This window comes from Silene latifolia, chromosome Y (genome assembly GCF_048544455.1).
Source record: "Silene latifolia isolate original U9 population chromosome Y, ASM4854445v1, whole genome shotgun sequence".
NCBI classification, from domain to species: Eukaryota; Viridiplantae; Streptophyta; class Magnoliopsida; order Caryophyllales; family Caryophyllaceae; genus Silene; species Silene latifolia.
The window spans coordinates 303540736-303562821 of record NC_133538.1 but is presented as its reverse complement, the minus strand read 5'-3'; positions in this window follow the sequence as shown (position 1 = coordinate 303562821).

The following is a 22086-nucleotide window of genomic DNA, read 5'->3' as shown; positions in this document are numbered from 1 at the left end:
TTTGGAAGTTTCCGTGCCGTTCATCAATTGTCGACCAAGGTACCCTCTTATTTAAAATTTATGAAAGAGATTTTAGCACGTAAGAGGACCATTAATGATAATGAGACGTAGCTTTGACGAGATGGGGTCAACCCTATCTCAAAATAAGCTACCTCTTAAGCAATCGACCGGGTAGTTTTTCGATCCCTTGTCACATAGGAATGCAATTGATTGATAATGCGCTATGCGATTTAGGCGCTAGCGTAAGTGTTTTACCATTGTCTCTAGCTAAGAGACTTGGTGTGACAAAACTGAGTTGCACCAACATGACTGGATCGGATGGCCGACCGTAGTTTATCACGGCCACTAGGTGTAGCGGAAGACGTACCTGTTCGGATCGGGAAGTTCTTTATTCCCGTCGATTTTGTCGTCTTAGATATCCCCGAAGATGTGCACACCCCTATCATTTTAGGGAGACCATTTTTGTCCACCGCCCGTGCGGTGATAGATGTCGGGAAGACTTTGACCTTCCGGTAGGGGACGAGAAGGCGACTTTCCATCACCCAAGTTCCGGAGGGCTCCCATGCAAGCTCAACCTTGCAATGCCCTTTCTTCTGTTGACCCTATTATTGACACTCCGGATGAAAATTTGGAGAATATTGTTTATTATTGCTAACCCTCCGCCTCATCCGAGAGCAAAAAGGAGGAAAAATCGTCTGTTTTCCCTTACCGCAGTGCGGATGAAGGCAAGAAAGGAGTTGTCAAAGGACGTGGTACAACCATTATCAATCGAACTGGAGCATAGGATGCCAAGGAAGATGACAGAGGGGCGAGGACGAAGACAGTTCGCACCTACATAGATGGGAACTACATTCCTCCTACTGTCGCAAACAGTAATTCAAGCTCATGGAAATCAAAGAGGACGGTCGATATTCTTTGAAGTGACGTCCTCCAAATCGAAGCCCACGAAGGGGCTACTGAGAGAGGATGGGAATTAAACGGGGAAATGCCCCGTGTAACAAAGTGTAATAGATATTCGTTTGAATTTCTTTTGAATTTATTTATTACGCTTTTAATTAGGACAATTAGTTTAGACATTTTTTTTAGCGTAGACTGAGACTATAGACTGTGTTTCTGCATATTTAGTATTTTGGGATGTGTTTGGACGTGTTTTTTGCAGGTTTGGGAAATGTCACGCATTTCGAGGAAATAAAGACGGAAATTCGAAGAAGTCTACACAAGGAAGTCCTCGATCGAGTACTTTTTGTACTCGATCGAGTGAAAAATGGTTCGATCGAGCTCGCTGGTTACTCGATCGAGGAAGGCCACAGAGGAATTGATCGATCGAGAGGACTGTTACTCGATCGAGCAAAAGGGACAGCAAAAGTCCTCGATCAAGTGATTAAAACCACTCGATCGAGTGAGATGAGCAGGGACAACGGGAGTTTTCTTTCTTAAAACTCTTTATTTCCCTAATTTTATTTCATTTCACTCATAATTTCCGTCTAACCCCTCTCTAATGTGCGATTGATTTATCCCCAAATCCCCAATTTTTGCCCAAAATCATCAAATCCACCACCTACATTCTATCACTAGCACTTAATTCTTCAATAGCCCCTTATATTCACCCTCTTTTGTGCTCGTTTTTGCGGATTTTAAGAGGGATTAGGGTTTGCGGTTTTTCAATCGAAAATTCGCCTTGGTTGATTGTTTCTTTTGAAGTTTAATTGCTTTGTAGGTTAATCATCATCAAGTAAGTGTTTTCTTTCACACTCTTTGCATTTTTTCTTCATTTAATTCAAATTTCTTTGAGGTGATTGAATTAGGGTTCGAAAATTCCTTGTCTAGTCGAATTTATTCGATTTAATTGTGTTTAATTGCCCTTGATTAGCTTGTTGATGATATTTTCGCAATTCCTCCCTGTTTTTACATATTAAATTCGAATTTCGCGCGATTTCCGCGACTAGGGTCCCCGTAAGTCGAATGTGTCGATCACGATCGGTTTTATGTTGCCTTGCTTGCTTAACTTCACCCATACTTATTTATAATCATTGTTAACTCAATTCCGTCCCCTATCGCCTTTATATGTCTTTGTGAATTATTAGGAATCTCGCGTTGTGAGTGGTTATTCTCGATCGCCCAGTCATACATGCCACCATTTCGGTTTTCATGTCAGATTAGCCCTTTTGCGATCCTTTGCTTTATCATATTATCACCACTCACTTGCCGCTTTTCGAAATTTTTGAGGAATTGTTTGGTTTTGATTGTTGTACGTCGATTGTTTCGACCAATAGGGCCATCCTTTTTGCTGTCACATGTTGGTTAGCGGTTGTTTTAGCCACGGTTAGCAAGATCTTCTCTTATTCGTGCCTTTGATACTTTGCAGGATGGACGCGAGTTCTTTGCCTTCTACTAGTACGTCCTCCACTCGTCCCGTGAGCGAGTCGGTGGTCCCTGCTTGTTGCCACGGCTCCGCCTTGGTCACCACTGCAAAGACACCGTTCTACTTGTCTCACTCTTGGGACAGTTTACTCACGGCTAGCTCACCGGAGCTCGGTCCCAGCTACACCAGCCACCACTCCTACTGGGCCTTTCTCCTTGCTTTGATCGGACGCACTCCTCATCTCCCGCACTGGTATGCTGCCACCGAGGCCACATCGGCGAGCTGCTAGCCGCTTAGCCATCACTTCCGGCCCCTGCGAGGTCATTGCTACGGGAGAGGGCGCTCTCACACCCCTACCGAAGATGCCCACGGTACGTTTCACTTCTGACGCTCACCGGAAGCGGTTAATTGCTTTACTTCGTTGCCCTCTCTCCCCCACCCGTTTCCTTGCGCAGACTGACCTAGAGACCTTAGGCATTTATGAGGAGGTCTGTAGTTTGTTGAACGGGACGGGTATGTCGGGTCTGATTACCATGCATGAGGCTACTATTCGCACCCTTACGTACGAATTCTTTAGCTCCTATTCCTTCGACACCGAGTCTTATGATGCGACCACTCCGGTTCTCGCATTTCCTTTCGACTCCGCAATGAGTCGCACCACTGGACCTTGGCCAAGTTTGGCCAAGTTTTAGGCCTAGTTAGTGACGGTCCCACCGCCCCACCTCGAGACCTCCTTCACCACTGGGCTGCTTTTCTCACACTCCCTTCCACTCACGGAAGGGAGCTCACATTCACTTACCTCGCGCCCCGTTACTACTTGCGTCTGTTAGGAGAGACCATTTTTGGGCGCCCTGAGTCCAATAACGTGACCAACACCGAGCTAGCGATTCTCGCGGGTACCTCAACATTGACTACGGTACCCGTTTGTTCTCAACATTGCCTATCCGGTAGCTCAAAGATTGGAACGGAATTGGGACTCGGTCAAGACCGCCGTTGTCCGTGGCGGGGGCTAGTGACTAGGATTGCCCGCCACCTTTACCCCACTGACCCTTCACTTGCTGCACCCGATAGGGATGCTTCTTACCTTGACCTGGGTGCCATGGCTGACTTCGCCTGGTTCCCAAAGGCGAAGGGGAGTGCGAGGACGTGGAAGATTTGTGGTTCCACGTCTGTTACCTTGCCGTGCTCTACCCTTCCGCCACTTTTACCGCTCCCTACTGCTGCTGAGGGAGCGAGGCCACCTCCACCTACCTACCACCTTACCTTCACCCCTCCTTCTTCTTCTAGGAAGAGGAAGCGGGAGGCCGGAGCATCCTCTAGCTCTCAGGCTCCGACTCAGGCCCAGGCTGGACCTACACCCACGCCTCAGCTTACACCCACTCAGACTCATACTCCACCCCCACTTGACCCTCCTTCTGGTTCGGTTTTTCCGGCCAATTTTGTCTGCCCTCCTGTTTTAGAGGCGCCCGAGGTCATGGACCAAGGGCGTCGTGATGCCGTGCTTTCGGATATGTGCGGTACATTACGAGATGAGACGGATATGGCTTTGGCTGTATTCCCGCTCTACGAGTTCCATATCCGAGCCCGGCGACCGATTCCAGAGGGGTGGCCGCATCCTTCCTTCTACCGATACCCAGCGGACGAGTACCCTCCACTTTCTTCTGACTCAGAGGAGGAGCCGGAGGAGACAGCGGTAGCACGAGAGGTGCGGTTACGGCGGGCAGCGGCACAATGAGCGCCGAGAGAAGCAGTGACCCTCCGTTCGTACCCGGTCCGGAGGATCACCGAGATGACGACCGAGTCTCCCCTTGTTTGTTGCTGGTTTGGGAGACCGTTTTTGTTGAGTGGGAGTACTGAGAGACGGCGGTGCCGACGACGAGTAGCTATCGGTCTACTCACTTCCCCGCCCTGGCTGGTTTGGGGAAGTGCGTGTTTTGTATGTTCTCTTACTCTTTTTATTTCGTCTCCTTTAATTTTCTTTTATTGGTTGTATACTCCCATCCCCCATTTTTCTCATTGGTGTATCTTTGGAGGACAACGAGGGCGTTGTCCGTTTTGGTTTGGGGAGGGTATTGCATCCTTTTGAGTCTGCATCTGCATTTGTTTTGCATTCACGTTTAATTTTTCAGTTTGCATTTGTTGTTTATTTTCAAAAATCAAAAATCCAAAAAATTTAGAAAATTTCAAAAAACTCAAAAATATTCACGTTTAATTTTGCATATAGGTTGAGTCGGAACGGTAGATTTCCGTGATGAAATTGCAGTTAACTTGTCATACCACTTGAGCCTTGCACTTTATTGATGGTTTTTAGCTTTGTCAATACGCATACTCTACGAATTTCTGTTCAAATAATAGTGATTGTTTAGACTGACCTAATAAACTGGCAAACTACTTAAAAATTCTGAGTTTTAGAGCTATAACTGGTGCCATTCATGACCAGTTCATTAGGAATTTTGAGAGTAGTACTCCTTGCATAGCATGTTCGTCTCATTTGCACATTTATGACATTCAATTTCTCGTCAAATGCACATATTCGGGTCTGCGGTTGGTGTCACATGCAGGGAGGGTCTTGCAAATTCCCCCTTCTTTACATCTTTCACCCATTTAGCTCCACATTGACCAAAACTTGCCTTTTTGACCCATTAGCCACATTCCAAATCGAGCCTCCTAGTCAAGCTAGTTAGTCTGTCCTTTTGTGGTATGTTTTCCGTTGCAGTTTGGTCCGTAATCCCCGTTTGGAGTTGGTGTTTGTATTAAGGAAGGAGGAAGAAAAAAAAAAAAAAAAAAGGTACTGAAAAAAAAAGAAAAAAAAAACAGAGAAACGTGAAAGAAAAGAAGAAAAAAAAAAAAAAAAAAAATGAAAAAAACATGATGAGATTCACGTACAAAAAGAAGAAAAAAAAAGAGGAAAAAAGTTGTGAAAAAGTTGGACCCTCTTGTCAGAGTTGAGAAGATGTTCGAAGATGTACAATCGACAAGAGGGTTGGTTGTTCCAGTTAGTTGTCTCAGACGGTGTTTAAAAAAGGGAACTTTGTGACCGTCTAGCTCCTCCACTCTTATTCTATATTTTTTTGAGGAGATTGTGCTTTCAGTCTAGTGAGTTTTGTGCCAAGTGAAGGGCACCTGTGTTAGTCTTTCAGTCAGTTTGAGATCCGGATGGTTTATTATGGTCCTGTTAGGAACTAGCTTGACGCTTTTACCTCCACATTTCCATAACTTGTTTTGCCTTTTCTCACCTGAACCTCACTATTCCCATATTAATTGCAAATCCTCGGCTGTGACGGACATTATTTGGTTGGAGTGTGTGCATTAGCACTTGAATTGTCTTTCATTTTTGTTGCATGCATGCTATGTAGGTCGCAGTTAGGCGAGTGACTGTCTTTTCTTCTCTCTTTTACATATTACATTTGCCCTTTGCTTCATGAGAGAAGAGTGACCACGTGAGAGTCCAGTTTTGTTGGTCTTGCAAGGTCGATAGGTCAGCTTTATTTATGAACAGCTTATAATTCGTTTGCGTATTGATTTTAGCTTTAACTATTGATTTCTGTTGCATTAAATTGGTTCAAGTAAACAAGTTAAGCTAGCTCTGAGTTATCATTTCCGTTCCATTAGTTTTGTTTTGAGTTTACTCGAGGGCGAGTAAAGGTTTGGTTTGGGGAGATTTGATACGTGCCTAATGTATAGTCTTTTTGGCTTATTTCAAAGACGTATTTCTATGCATTTATCTACTATTTTTATAGTATTTTGCCCCGAATTGGCTACTTTGGTGTATTTTATCCTTTTTATAGGAATGATCACGAAAGTGGTGGAACCATGCTCCTTTTCGTCCTTTTTGCATGCATTTAGAGGAGACGGGATTGTCCCAGAGTGAGATGTTGCACCTGGAAGCGTCGTTGCACGCATTACGAGGCACTTGGGTGAAGACGTGAGCTGAATTGAAGATCCAAGTGGTCTATCGAGCTGTTTGGTGGTCGATCGAGTGGTCCCTAAGCTCCCCAAGGCTCGATCGAGCTATTCCTTACTCGATCGAGTAAGATGCACATGATCCAGGCCTCGATCGAGTGACCTGTTGGTCGATCGAGGGCCTTCTGTTGAGACATTGGTCGATCGAGTGGTGTTGTCTACTCGATCGAGAGGATTTCGACTTCGTGGGCTTAATCAGTCCATGTTTTATTTCCGCATAAACACTTAGGGGTTTTGGCTATTTAACCTATGTTTTACTAGGTTATTAAGCATTCATTCTTACTATTCCTTGGACTATCTCTTTTACTATCTTTCACATTAGAATTACTGCTACTTTCCTACGTTACTTTTTCTCCTTCTACTGTTGCTTGCATTTTGGGTTTATTTCACTCGGACTCGGTTGTTCTTTACGCCGGAATCGCTTAGATTGTAATCTCCCTTCTTCTCTTAATAATAATTAACCTTTTGTTGCATTGTTTTCTTGTTATTGTTATCATTCTTTCTGCCCTAATTTATATTATTGCATTTTATTGTTATTTCGTTATATCTTCTGCTGGAATCTTGTTTGCTGCTAGTTCCATTAATAATATGAGTAGCTAAACCCTTCCATGTTGGGATTAGGGGATCTGCGGTAGAATAATGACGACGCAGTGAATGAATTAGACGAATTGACATAAGAGACTCTGTCACTATAGCAATATAACTGTAATTCTCGACCTAGTTGAGTGCACGCTTCTATGTCACCCATTAATCTGGCTACAATTAATCCTGGATCGAAAGATTGGACTAAATAGGCCTGCTATAAACAGTAGACTACCCTAATGAGGACGAAAGTTAAGTTAGTGGTATTTTAGGGTGGGAAGTGGACCGAAAGGACCTTCTAATATCCGTCTCGCATTAGTTCGTCCCGAGTCATTTCTCGCTAAGTTGTTGTACTACCGTAGTGAACCGAGTTCCCGACATGTCCCCCTCTTATTGATAGTTTTAACCCATTTTCCTGCTTATCTGTCCTTCTCTTTATTTCTCTTCCTTCAACTCCGTAGTTAGAACCAAAAATTCAATCAACCCCAATTGTTACCATAGGATTAGAAATAGATAGCTGTAGTTGCATTACCTCCCTGAGGATTCGATACTCGACTGCCTCTACTACATTTTTAGTTGAGACCGTTAGGTTTATTTTTGACAGGTACGCGACAGACGTGTCACTAGTGAAGCAAAAGAAATAATCATAGGTATGATATGAACAACACCAGTGCGAGTTCAAATGAAAGATAGCACATGCAACTATCCAAGGCAATGGAATATAGACCGACATATGTGAAACTTGCGAGTATGAAAGAAAGGAGAGAAACATTTATCACTTGCCGATCATATTGATACTAAGAGGCTTGCATCTCACCTCCTAGTGCCGATATGATCAAAAGACTCTAATGGAGAGACACATCATCGAAACAATCAAGGTATCGCTCCCACGAGAATGGCATATGTAAAGCATCTTAACTATGCAAGACTTACTCTCTAAGACTCAAATCCTCTCGGTAGAACGACGATCATAATACGGTCCTAGTCTAAATTTGGCCAGACTCTCGGGATGTACTTTACCCGATTTGACATGCGATAAACATTTCGCATCCATTACTCGATCAACAAAACGGAAGTCGAGTATACCAAATTCGGCAAAACGGCACGAAAGAGGCGGATAAGTGAGTCAAGCATGAAGGTAAAGCAAAAGGACATTTTCATAAGAATAAGACTCATTACAAGTAGTTTCTTAGAATAAATCACTCATACTTGAAATATGATGAAAACATGAAAAGGAGCAAGTAACAACCCACAAGTGAAATAAACTATACCATTTTATTCTTTTATAGCATGAATAAACATTATGTTTCATATTTATCTGTCACTTGAGCTTAGAATAAACCAACGATACAAATGAACTAAAAATACGAAACACGAGATAAAACGTAAACAGACCAATGAGAACTCGCATGTGAAGTATATAGCGTCACTTCATATCGGTCTAACACGAGTAGACATTTTATTTCATATTTATAAGTTATTTGAATAAAGTATGAATAAACGATAATAAACGAATTACGTTATATAAAACACGAGACAAAATGTAAACAAATCAAATACGAAACAAGTACACATAAGCAAGGGTTATAGGGCACCACCAATGACCACCATAGGCCATACCGGTGTTATGGTAGTGGCCCCGGCCGGGTCGGGTGGGGTAGAGCAAGGGCACGGCATCAAAGCGGATTTCCAAGTGGGAGGGACTTTCATCCCGGCCGGCACGGCTACAACAGGGGAGGATTGAGCTGTGAGCTGCAGTTGGTCCCGGTGGGATGACCTCTGTCCCGGGTAGTACCGCCTGATCTGTCCCTATGGGATGGAGCATGGTACCGGTGAGATGGCGTGCAGAGCAAAGAGAGGGGTGGCCTGGACTGCATACCGGCCTGGGAGGAGTACCATGCCACGGGGACGAGTGGGCTCGAAGGAAAGAAAGCATGTGGATGGCGTGGGACGAGCTTGGGACGAGTTTGTTTGAGTCGGGATTCGTTCTAATCTCGTTTAACCCACTTCATAAACTACTGAGATGGTCTTAAATATAATTTTCCATCCACTTTAAAATATAATCATTTCTATAATGATTTTCCCCTATTACTTATAAACATGTAAGTAACAAGAGATTACACATACTTGCGATGGAATTTATTAAGCAATCCATTTACCCATCCAACATCACCCAAATAAATCCAATATTAAAATACTCCGACAAGAATCTCACCATACAACTTAAGTCAAGTAATTAAGGATACATATGAAACAGAAAATCAATAGTTTACATTTCCAATTGCTACCATATTTACCCAATCGTTCCCAACTCAAACAAATCCAAACTAACCAATTCATGACATAATTAAACATGTCAAATAAGTATAATTAAGATTGATTATTCTATAATTAACATATGTAAACAACCCATTTCATCGAATTGAACAAAAATGTGACAAAAGACTAGAAATTCCCCAAATAGCCATAAGACGGTTTCACACACCAATTTATCCAACAATGAACATGTGAAACATGTAAAGATTAAAAATTTAACAAACACAAGAGTAAACTTCAACATATAAACACATAAAATTGACATAATGCGGAGTAACCTATCACCGTTACCTTTTAGCACTCCAAATCGTCAAATAGCCATGCCCGAGTCCTCCAAGCTTGTTCCCCAACAAAAACCCCGAAGGAAAAGAATGAAAAGTTCTAACCCTAGAAAGGCGGATTTGTAGAAATCTAAAGAAAGGTGGTGTCTTTCTTACATAGAAAGAAGAAGGTCGAGGAGAGGGAGAGAATGGCGCAAAAATGGTTTGAATCGGTGAAGGAATGAACAAGTTACGGTGAAATTAGGTAAGAATGAAAAGGTGTAACAATGGTGGTGATTGTTGTAGAGATTTTTCAGAAATTTTAAGTGAAGAAGGTGAAGTTATGAGGGTTTGTGTAGGGTTTTATGAAGAGAAAGGAGTAGGAGGATAGGCTCGATAGTCATACTAGGCCCAAAAGCATAAATTGAGTCGATTTTTACCAAAAACACGTTTTAAAGCCTACTACACTCCTAAGACGGTTATTATTATACATATAAAGTAACATTTTTTTTGTTTTATAAAAATGGGTTTAAAATATAAATAGAACAATAAAATAGGTAAATAAATTATAAATATCAAAACGGAAATTTCGCAGGTGTTACAATCATCCCACCTTTTAAAAAGTTTCGTCCTCGAATCTTGAAAGTGAAAAATGAAAAGTTATAAGGACTTTTCGTAATCGACAACCAAAGTATTTAAAAGGTTTGATATCATAAAAATTAGAATCCTTCAAAAAGTTTCAAAGAGAATTTTCCAAACGCACAAGTTTCTCTTCAAAGGAACGGAAGTGTTCTCGTTGCGCATTCAAGAACATCAACATTCCAAATCAAAGATAAGGCCAAAAACAAAATCATTAGCCGATAAGCGTAGAGCAAGTTATTAAACATCTCCAATAACAAGTCCTAACATCCCATCAACAATAAAACCAAGTGAAAATGATAATCCACTTAAATTTTCTTTTGAAAAAGGCAAATTGAAAGTAAAAGATCCATTTTCAAACTCTAAAAGAAGCCAAGTTCTTGAAAATGTAACCTTAACATTCCACAATGAATCCAAAATAAAGCAAAGTTAGTTATAAATCGAGCAAAAAGAAAAGCAACTCAGGCATCACAATCATAAATCACGGTAAATAAATCTACACACAACAAACAAAAAGGAACTAAACCGAACTTTTAAGAGTAAAGAGCCACAATAAGGTCAACAAGGAGGTTAAAGAACATAGAGTTTTATATTCCACTAGCATCAGTCTCAAAGGAGGAACACAACGAAATGAGTAAGAGGGCACTACCGATAAAGCTTATGGTCAAAGAGGCGGGAAAGCTAGGCAACATGGAAACGCCACATACTCAAAATACAAACAACAACATCATCCTAAACGGTTCCTAAAACTTCCTAATAAAGTAAATCTCATAACTACATTACCTCCTAAGATTTCCTCAAAACAACTTACGTCGCTTTACATCTAAGCTACTCCATGAAACAAAGTACTTCACCGCACTTGTGATTCAACAACTCCCAATCATTAAACATGATGTAAAATAACTCAGACGAATTAGATTGAACATTACAACGGTCTGTTCGTTGGCAGAATAGGATAGATTCGTGTAAAACTGATAGTTTGTTTGATTGTTCATCTAAGTATTTTAGGATTAACGCAACGGAATTTAACTAAAATTGTTGTAAAACGTGAAAAGTAACAAAGTAACCAGGATAGTATGGTGGATCTCGCTCTCGGCCTCGCAAGGTACGAACTCGAAACACTTAAATGATCAACCTCGCAAGGAAGATTTGAAAGCCAAAGCTCGCAAGATTTAAAACTCGATTGTTCTCATACATGGAATGTTTTTTTTATTAAACTCATAATCTCACGCATTGAACAATGTCATACACGGTCCTTATTTATACTTCTACTTAGCTTGACTAATAAGCTATCTTTCCTAATTCTACTCGATGTCAGAAATCTGACTCGAGATCTAATTCCTTAACTTGCATATTAAGCCATCTACTTCTTTCCTAAACTAACTAGGAAAGTGATTAAACTAATAATAATTAAAATACAATCCGATTTAGGGTATTCTAATTAAACTAGGATTAGAAAACATCTAGCTTTCCTAACTTTATTCTAAAACAGTAAATTAATCTAATTTATTACTCCTACACGATTTAGGAAACCGTGTATCCTACTTGGCCTAGGGAACCGTCTCCAGCAGCTATGTGACCGGTTTTGACCTTCTTGATGTCTTGATGCGAACCACATTTTAACATAATCACGCCCGTTGGACCAAACCCGAATCCCTTTACCATTTGATTTATCCTCCAAGCATGCTCCTGCATCATATTGTCCTTCTTTTGTTTTTAAATTTGACCTCAAATTTCGATCATGCATGCTGCCACCGGGATCAAATACGTACCACACAAGCTGAATCATAATTTTAATGACGGCCTTAGTTAACATTCTTTCGATTTCCTCCGTAGTAGCAATGTTCTTGCGGCTTTTATGGTCTTTGACCCACCACTCGTGCTTTGATGATTTTGAAGTTGTTCAGCAAGAAGGAGAGGAGCATGCAGAGAACAAGGTGGAAGAGGGCTTCGTTGATAACCTACTTGTGCATGATCGAGAAGTGCTACCGAATCTATCCAAGACGGAAACAAACAAAGCTAATATGGTATTCGGTAAGGTAATGATGTATGTTGGTAATTGTTCGGATTTTCAGTTTAATAAAAAGTATCAATCACCACTCGAAGTATCAATTGATAAGAAACTCTACGATGGGGGTTGTCAATACTGTTTGTTATTGAATTCAGTTCATGTGGGAGCTGCTCACGGTGGTTTTACTAGCACCTATTTTGAATTTTATGGTTTTCTGCAAGGAGGGAGGTGGGGTGGAAGGCAAAAGCAAAGATTGTTTAAAAGCTACAAAAGAAGAAGATACAAAAACCAATGGTTCAAGGAGATTAGGTTTAAGAACAAAATAAAGAGTCCAATGAGCTGCACACGGATTGATACTATCATGATTAAGATGGGATGGTTCATATTTGATCCGGGAGGCCGATAGTCCATGAATCGGGTCGATTCTTTTTTGAAGAAGAGGAGAATGATGCGTGAGCATTGTGGAAAGCTTGAAGAATCGGGTCTATTTTAGTTTCCTAAATTGAGTATGTTTTATTTTTGAATAAAATTAGGAAAACTTGTTAGTTTCCTAAACCTAGTATTATTAGGAAAGTTGGTATTTCAGTTATTAGTTTATTATCTCCTAGTTACTTTAGGAACTTAGGAAGTAGCTTATTTTCCAACCAAGTTTAGGATGTCGATTTAATATAAATAGGACTTCGTTGTAACCTATTTTTTATATTATGAGTTTAATAAAAAAACGTTCCTTGTATGAGAACAATCGAGTTTTAAAGCTTGCGAGCTTTGGCTTTCAGATCTTTCTTGCGAGGTTGATCATTTGAGTGTTTCGAGTTTGTACCTTGCGAGGCGGAGAGCGAGATCCACCATACTATCCTGGTTACTTTGTTAGTTTTCACGTTTTACAACAATTTCATTTAATTTCCGTTGCGTTAATCCTAAAATACTTAGACGAACAGTCAAACAAACTGTCAGTTTTACACGAATCTCTCTTATTCTGCCAACGAACAGACGGTCATACTGTTCAATCTAATTCGTCTGAGTTATTTTACATCAAAACATCCACAAACGACATCCACAAAACAAGATCAAAACTACTAACAATGCTATACTTGATCGGTCCGTTTCGTGTTCACAATTTAATAGATGTTGTCGTTGGGTCACGTCCGAATCAAAACACAATTTATAGCTTCACAAACAACTCTACAATTAGTAAAGAGGCAAGTAAAGGTCGGATCCCGAGGGACGGGAATTGAGATGAGATTTCTATTGAAACTAGTGGTGTCTTAGGGGTGTCACAAATTGGGTTGATGTAGAAGGTCACTAAACTAAAATAGCAATGGAAGTAAATAAGCGAGATGAATTAAAAGGGTTGCAAACAATTGATAAAAAGCACTAGGGTGTCATGGGGTCATAGGGGAATCATGGGAATTGATCACACAAACATGTTCTCAAATTATAAGCAAGCAATTATTATTGTGATGGATTGAGTTGGGTTATATCTTACAATCTTAGGAAAGTTTGGGTCCCGGAGCCGAATCGATTAGATTGTACAACACCTACAAGTCGACTTAGTCTTCCCTACTCAACAACATGCATGGTCTAATGAGACTCGAGTTGATTTATGTCTTATGACACGTCTGTCGCGTACCTGTCAAAAATAACCAACTGGCTCTAACTAATATAGCTAGGGAAGTCGGGTCGAATCCACAGAGAGGTAGGAAATTGTCAGCTAAATCTAAGTTCGTCAAGGTAACCAAATTGGGGGTTTATAAAATGTAATTTTCTAAACTAAAGAGAATAAGGAGAAGAGAATAAAAGGAAGGAAATAACAGATAGAGAAGAATAGCTAAGACAAACGGTTCACCATAATCATCCGGTCGAGTAATCTAGGTCTCAAGTCAATGCAAATACGGTCTAAGGGGTAGCGAACGTCACCTTTCGGTCCTAAATTCACCCTAAAGTGTAAACAGCTTAACTTTCGCCCTCACTGCAATACTCTATTGTTCGCTACTAGTCTACCTTTTCCAACCTTTCGGTCCAGGTCAAGGATCACTAAGAATTAAAGGTCTAATTGCGTCGACTCAATTAGGCAGTTACAATTAATTTTAGCATTTAACCAACAAAGACAAGATACAAAGATTAACCTAATAAATCGATTACTCTCCCTTCATATTACGGATCCCCTATAGTCTTAGCATAGGACAATTAGCTACTCATAACCAATGAATTATCGATAATGACGAATTGATAATTAAAACTAGACATGGTGATAAAACTAATAAGGATTCCAATAAAAACAACTATGATAACAATTAAAGAGAAGAAGGGATTAAAGCAATAAATAAAATTAGGAATAAAAGTAGAATGATAATACCAATCGTGTTCCAAATCCGAGTAGTAAAGAGTAAAAGAAGGGCCAAAATCCAAAGAACAGTAACAAGAACTAGAGTAAAACCAACGTGAGAGAGGGAGAGCCGAGTAACGTAGTTACTCTCCCAGTCTTATATTAAAACCTAATCTATGGACTGATTACAAAAGCCCATAAGTAATTTAGGCGGAATTTGACTAAAACACAAGAAACCATTCGATCGAGTAGATTACTACTGCTCGATCGAACAAATCATCACCAAACCACTCGATCGAGTTGTAATAAACCACTCGATCGAGCACCTCTTGCAAAGACTCCTCGATTGACCCCTTGAACTGCTCGATCGATCAATCTTGAGTACATAAAGCATTCGATCGAGTAATTAACCACTCGATCGAGCTATCTAGGCACGCTAGGACTTGAATTGCTCCCCGAACTCAGCTCACGCGTCTTCTAAGTGTTAGATATCCAAGCTCCGACTCCTTATTTCCTATGAATGCATACAATTGGGACAATTAAGGCTCGATTTAGCTCCTCTTCGGTCAATTCCTGCAAAATACAATAAACAGACCAAAGTAGAATATTCGGGGGTATTTGTAGCCAGATGCTACATAAAAATACAGAAATGCGTGTAAAAATGAGGTGAAAACCTTATATAAAAGACACGCATCAAATCTCCCCAAACCAAACCTTTGCTTGTCCCCAAGCAAATATGAATGCAACTAAAGGTGAACAATGGAACGGGACCAACGCATCAGCTACAAATCGTCCACTAGAACCAATTTAATGCAATAACATGACAAAGTGGCTGTGAAAAGTGCAAACGAGTTAAATTAATGTTTCAAACTTACTGAACCGTCGACCTTGCAAGACTCAAAAGATATCGGATTCTCACGGGACGCTCGTCACTCAAAATCAGGCACAAGGTGAGTATATATGTGTAAGAGATAGGAAGAAGTGAGACACTCACCTAACTCGACCTATAAGAACATGCATGCAGTTAACATGAATAAAGTCTCTACAACCGTACATATGCTTTCCAACCATACTAATGACCAAGACACATGCCGAGGACTTACATTTGGGTAAGTGAGGTAATGGGTAAGAAGGGGCTAAAATGAATTTGGATATGTGGGGTTAATAGCCAGGCTAGCAACAACGAATCCAAATATAAACTGCATCCCAACTTCGTACTCAATATAGCAAGATGAAACGGTGCAAAAATTATGCACTAAACTCACAAAACACCAAAAAATCGTCAACTCCCCATAAAATATAGATAAGACATGGGATTGTGAATCATTGTACAATTCTCATTCTTTTCCATTTTTGATTTTTCTTTCTTTTTTTTTTCTTTTTCGCATTTCATTCTTTTTTTTTTCTTTTTTCATCATTTTTCTCAACAATTCGACATTTTCCTTCTTTCTTTCTTTCTTTCCCTTCAATTCCTCCACCATCTTCTGAAATCAGACAAAATAACCATGTTGCAATAAAACATTCCAAGAACTACTCGTTACTAGCTCAGCTAGGGTAGGAAGTATTATAGAAAGTAGTTGATGGGACAAAAAGGTAATTTGGCTATGTGAGGCTCATGGGTAGAATGAAATAAATGGAACTGCCTCTCCTAACACGTGTCACCATCCACAGACCGAATGCATACAGGTATCAAGAAGACTAGACTCATGCTTACGCAAATTGATGTTACATGTCTTAAAGAGAGTACTACTCACATCCTAAATGAAACCGGTCATGAATGTCACCAGTTTAAAAGTTCTAACCTCAGAATGTAATGTAGCTTGCCGACATAATGAATCAAGTCTATTCGTTCAGATAAGGAAGAAACAAAAACTCGTAGATTATGCACATGACCACGCCAACTAAATGTCAAGAATATGCAGGGCTCGAGTAAGGATTCAAAGTAGCGTCAATGTTCAAACGTTCCGACTCAATTTAAACATGAAATTTTTGAAAATTTTTGAATTATATGATTTTTATATGATTTTTTCAAACAACAATGCATGCGGAAATAATAAACATGGAATCAAAAATGAAAGAAAATATGCAGACACAGATATGGATGCATACCTCCCCAAACCAAACCGTACAATGCCCTCATTGTACCAAAAACAGGGAAAGAAATGCAAACTGAAAGGAAAAGGAGAAGTGGAGTTGGAAAACTTACAAAACGTCATAAGGAGGGACCTCCCCAAACCGACCATGAACATGAGAGGTCAAAGAAAGTCAAGCAGTAGCTCCATAGACGTAAAACAACAGCTGGGAGTCAAAACCACTCGACCGAGCACTTGGAACAGCTCGATCGAGTGCACCAGTGCATTGGAAGGGCTCGATCGAGTGAAAAACCACTCGATCGAGTAGGAGTGAGTTTGGTTCTAGTCGATCGAGGAGAATATCACTCGATCGAGTGAAAGCTGCCTCAAAAAGTGCTCGATCGAGCACAAAATCATTCGATCGAGTACTTTGACCTGCAACACACGCAATAAAAGCAAGGGAATACATGGGAAGTTCATAAAACAGCGTCTAAAGTTCAACGTAAGGCTAAAGAAAAATAAATAGTTCAACAGAAGTACAATAACGCAGTCCGGGCTGCCTCCCGGAGAGCGCTGGTTTAAGAGATCCCGCACGACCTTCTGGCATCAATTAATTGGCGCGTTAAGCTCGTCGAAGCGCAAGACTTCAACACGATTGTCCGCTTCACTCGCCTCATGGTAATGCTTCACATATTGGCCATTCACCTTGAATCTATGACCCTCGGAATCTTCAAGCTCCACGGATCCAAATTTGGTAACATCTGTCACCGTATAAGGACCACTCCATCTGGACTTCAGCTTGCCAGGAAATAATCTCAGCCGGGCATTAAACAAAGAAAGACCTTTTGCCCAACATGAAACTCTCGAGGTAGGATTCTCTTGTCATGCCATCTCTTCGTCTTTTCTTTGTAAATCCGCGAGCTGTCATAGGCATTAAGCCTAAACTCTTCCAATTCATCTAGCTGCAAAAGACGATTCTGACCACACAACTTAGGATCATAATTAAGCTCACGAATTGCCCACCAGGCCTTACATTCCAATTCAACAGGTAAGTGACACGATTTCCCATAAACTAACCTATAAGGTGATGCACCAATTGGTGTCTTAAAGGCAGTTCTGTAGGCCCATAATGTGTCATCTAGCTTAAGACTCCAGTCCTTCCGTGATTTAGAAACTACCTTAGACAAGATCTCTTTCAACTCGCGATTAGAGACCTCTACCTGACCACTAGTTTGGGGATGATACCCCAAACCACGCCGTGTTGGACACCAACTCTAGACAAAGATGGAAGTTAGCTTCTTTTCTTTGAAATGCATCCCCCATCACTAATGACGACCTTAGGGACACCAAATCGGGGGAATATGGTCTTTGTAAACATCTTTATCACGGTCTTAGCATCACAATGAGGTGAAGCAATTGCCTCAACCCATTTTGACATATAGTCTACAGCTACTAAGATGTACCTGTTACCTTTACTGGATGGGAACGGTCCTTGGAAATCAATGCCCCAGACATCGAAAACCTCCACCTCTAGGATGCCGTTTTGTGGCATCTCATGTCTCTTTGAAATGTTCCCTAATCGTTGGCAAGCGTCGCAAACTGAAACAAAAGACTTAGCGTCGAAACAAGGAAGGCCGGTAAAAAACCGGACAAGTACCTTAGCCACGGTGCGCGATGGACCGTGGTGACCACCATATGAAGAGGAGTGACAGCCTTCCAGGACTATTTTGGTCTCCCACTGCGGAATACCCCGTCTCAGAGAGACCGTCCGCACATTCCTTAAACAAGTAAGGATCATCCCGGAAATACTCGCTTAGCGTTATACAAAAACGCTTCTTTTTGATAAGAAAGGTCGGGCGTGACTTGCCACGACAACGAAGTTAGCTATATCTGCATACCAAGGTTCTTGGTTAACAATAGACGATATAACAAAGATTTAAAGTATCGTTAGGAAAAGAATCATCAATAGGTAGAGAATCTTCCCCTTCTTGTCGCATCGATCGCGACAAGTGATCACCACAACGTTCTCGGCTCCTTTCTTATCCTTAATCTGCAAATCAAACTCCTGGAGAAGGAGTATCCATCTCAGTAGCCGTGGTTTAGCCTCCTTCTTAGCAAGTAGATGCCTCAAAGCTGTATGGTCAGTAAAAACAGTGACTTCTGACCCAACTAAATAAGTACGAAACTTCTCTAAAGCATAAACTACAGCTAACAGCTCCTTCTTAGTGGTAGTGTACTTCACTTGAGCCTCATCCATAGTTCGGCTCGCATAGTAAATAGCATTCAAGGCTTTGTCTTTCCTCTGGCCAAGCACCGCTCCTAGTGCATAGTAACTCGCATCACACATGATCTCAAATGGCAAGTCCCAGTTGGGAGGCTGTATGATCGGCACAGAAACTAAAGCCTGCTTTAACCTGTTAAAAGCAGAAAGACAAGCATCAGTAAACACAAAAGGGGCATCCTTAAGCAGCAACTGTGTAAGTGGTTTAGCAATTTTTGAGAAATCCTTGATAAACCGGCGATAAAAGCCGGCGTGACCAAGGAAGCTCCTTACCCCCTTAACGTTAACAGGAGGTGGTAATTGCTGAATCACTTCCACCTTTGCTTTATCAACTTCTATTCCCCTATCAGAAACTAAGTGCCCTAAGACAACTCCCTCGTTGACCATAAAGTGGCACTTCTCCCAGTTCAGCACAAGATTGACCTCAATACAGCGCTACAACACTTTCTCAAGGTTAGACAGACAGTTAGAAAAATCACTTCCATATACACTGAAATCGTCCATAAAAACTTCCATGATAGACTCAATATACTCTGAAAATATTCCCATCATACACCTTTGGAAGGTGGCAGGGGCATTGCACAAACCAAAAGGCATTCTGCGATACACAAAAACGCCCTTAGGACAAGTAAATGTAGTCTTAGCCTGATCGTCTGGGTTAATAGGGATCTGAAAGAACCCTGAATACCCGTCTAAATAGCAGAAAAATTTATGGGAAGCTAACCTCTCTACCATTTGATCAATAAAAGGAAGGGGAAAGTGATCTTTCTTAGTGGCGGCATTCAGCTGTCTGTAATCTATACACATCCGCCAACTAGTCACTACTCGAGTAGGTATTAATTCATTCTTCTCATTCTTAACAACAGTTGTCCCTCCTTTCTTCGGGACTACCTGTACTGGACTCACCCATTTAGAATTACCGACATAATAAATAATACCTGCATCCAGCGGCTTCATTACCTCAGCCATCACGACATCTTGCATCTTCTGGTTCAGCCGGCGCTGACCCTGTCTGCAAGGTTTGTGATCCTCCTCCGGCTCTATCCTGTGCATACAAATATCGGGACTAATCCCCGTGATATCGTCCAGTGAATAACCCATTGCCTTCCTGTTTTTCTTAAGTACAGCTAACAAAGAGGTCATCTGATCATCACTAAGCTTGGCACTAACAATGACTGGATATTGCTCTGTATCGTCTAAGAAAGCATATTTAAGGTGAGAAGGGAGAGGCTTACGTTCCGGTACCTTTACCTCAACGGAGCACAGAGTGCTAATCATTTGTTCCACCTGTTCTCCCTCATGCTCATCTAAATCATCAACAAGCAAATCCAACGCAGCGTCATCGTCGTCTGGGCTATCTGCACACTCATCAAAAAGCATAAGAGCTTCTAATGGGTCCTTCATAAAAGAACCCGACCAGAAGTCATAAATGGACTCGTCAATGATATCGACCGAATAGCAAGTGTCCTCTATCATTGGGTGGGCTAAAGTACTGGGCAAACTGAATGTGATAGCGTCATCCCCTACTACAAGAGTCAGACGCCCTTGTCTGACATCAATAACCCAATTTTGTACAAAGGAATGGTCTTCCTAAGATAATTTGGGTCCGAGTGTCCTCGGTATATCCAAAACAATGAAATCTCTTTGGGATGTAAAGCTTGCCTATTTTCACAAGCACGTCCTCTAAGACACCTAAGGGTCTCCTAACAGATCTATCACCATCTGTAGGGTAATGTTAGTCACTTTGAAATGACTCATCTTCGCTTTCTTGCGAGACAGGAAGGGGCATGACACTAACACTGGCACCTAAATCGCAAAGGGCCTTATCAATAACCATATTGCCTATGACACGGTAATAGAAAAGCTGCCCGGTCTTTCATTTTTGGAGGGGCCTTATTCAACAAAGAAATTACTAGACTCTTCCATAAATGAAATCGTCTCAAATTCACTCAAATTTCTCTTACGCGTCACAATATCCTTCATAAACTTAGCGTAAGTGGGTACCTGAGTAACAAGTTCGGAAAAAGGGACAGTTACCTGGAGGTTCTTCACGACGTCCACAAACTTACCGTACTGTTGCTCGATTTTCGCGTCCTTCAGACGACTTGGGAAGGGTACCCTGGTAGCGATGAGTGGCCCCGCAACCTTTTCTTTACCCTTATCGATGCGTGACGTCTCCACAGCAGGGGAAGATGACACGGTGGCGGTATTAGATAGGAAATTAGGATCCCCGCCACTTAAAGTACTGGATCGAGTACTTTTATCAGTCGATCGACCAATTGCCTTTCCTGTTTCACTCGATCGACCTTGTTTTTCACTCGATCGAGTGATTTCTTCACCATAGTTACTCGATCGAGTAAGATAATCGCTCGATCGACCAACATTGAATCCTGCACACCTCGATCGACCACTATTTTCACTCGATCGAGTGATAGGATGAGTTGAACTGCTCGATCGAGTAGAAACGTCACTCGATCGAGTGTTTCTAGCACACGCAGCAAGTATTTCCCTCAAAAACTCGTCTAAATCATCATCCGAGTTATCGTCAGCTATCAAAACCTCGTCTTCTTCATGAGTAAGGTCATTTTGAAAATTCATTGCACTGACTGGATCGCAAATTGGAAGAAGCTTGGCTTGGTCTGTCGCGAGTGTTAACTGCGCGACTTGTTCTTTCAATTCCGATATAACCGTTTCGGATTGCCGTGACATACTCATCATAGTGGACTTTAATTCGGCAATTTCTTCTCTAGTAGAGGGAGAGACCGCCTGTGGTACTGGCGTAGAAGGGGTAGAATCATTCCTGATCTCTTCATACAGCTGGGAGAAAGGGACTCCCTGCTTGTATTTCTGATAGGCAAGAACGCGCTCAACACTTTCCATGCATAAGATAGGGTCATGCCCTTCCGTGCCACATCTACCACATGGCTCTGTATGCTCTGTAATCGTAGGCATCTTGGCAATTAAACTTTCAAAGCAACAACTAATCTGCAAAACTAATCAAAACTTTGCAGAAATGAGATCGGTCTCAAGGAATAAATTCCTCGAGACGAGAGACAAACTTAATTAAAGCAACAAGATTGCGCCACCTCCCCGGCAACGGCGCCAAAATTTGACACGTCTGTCGCGTACCTGTCAAAAATAACCAACTGGCTCTAACTAATATAGCTAGGGAAGTCGGGTCGAATCCACAGAGAGGTAGGAAATTGTCAGCTAAATCTAAGTTCGTCAAGGTAACCAAATTGGGGGTTTATAAAATGTAATTTTCTAAACTAAA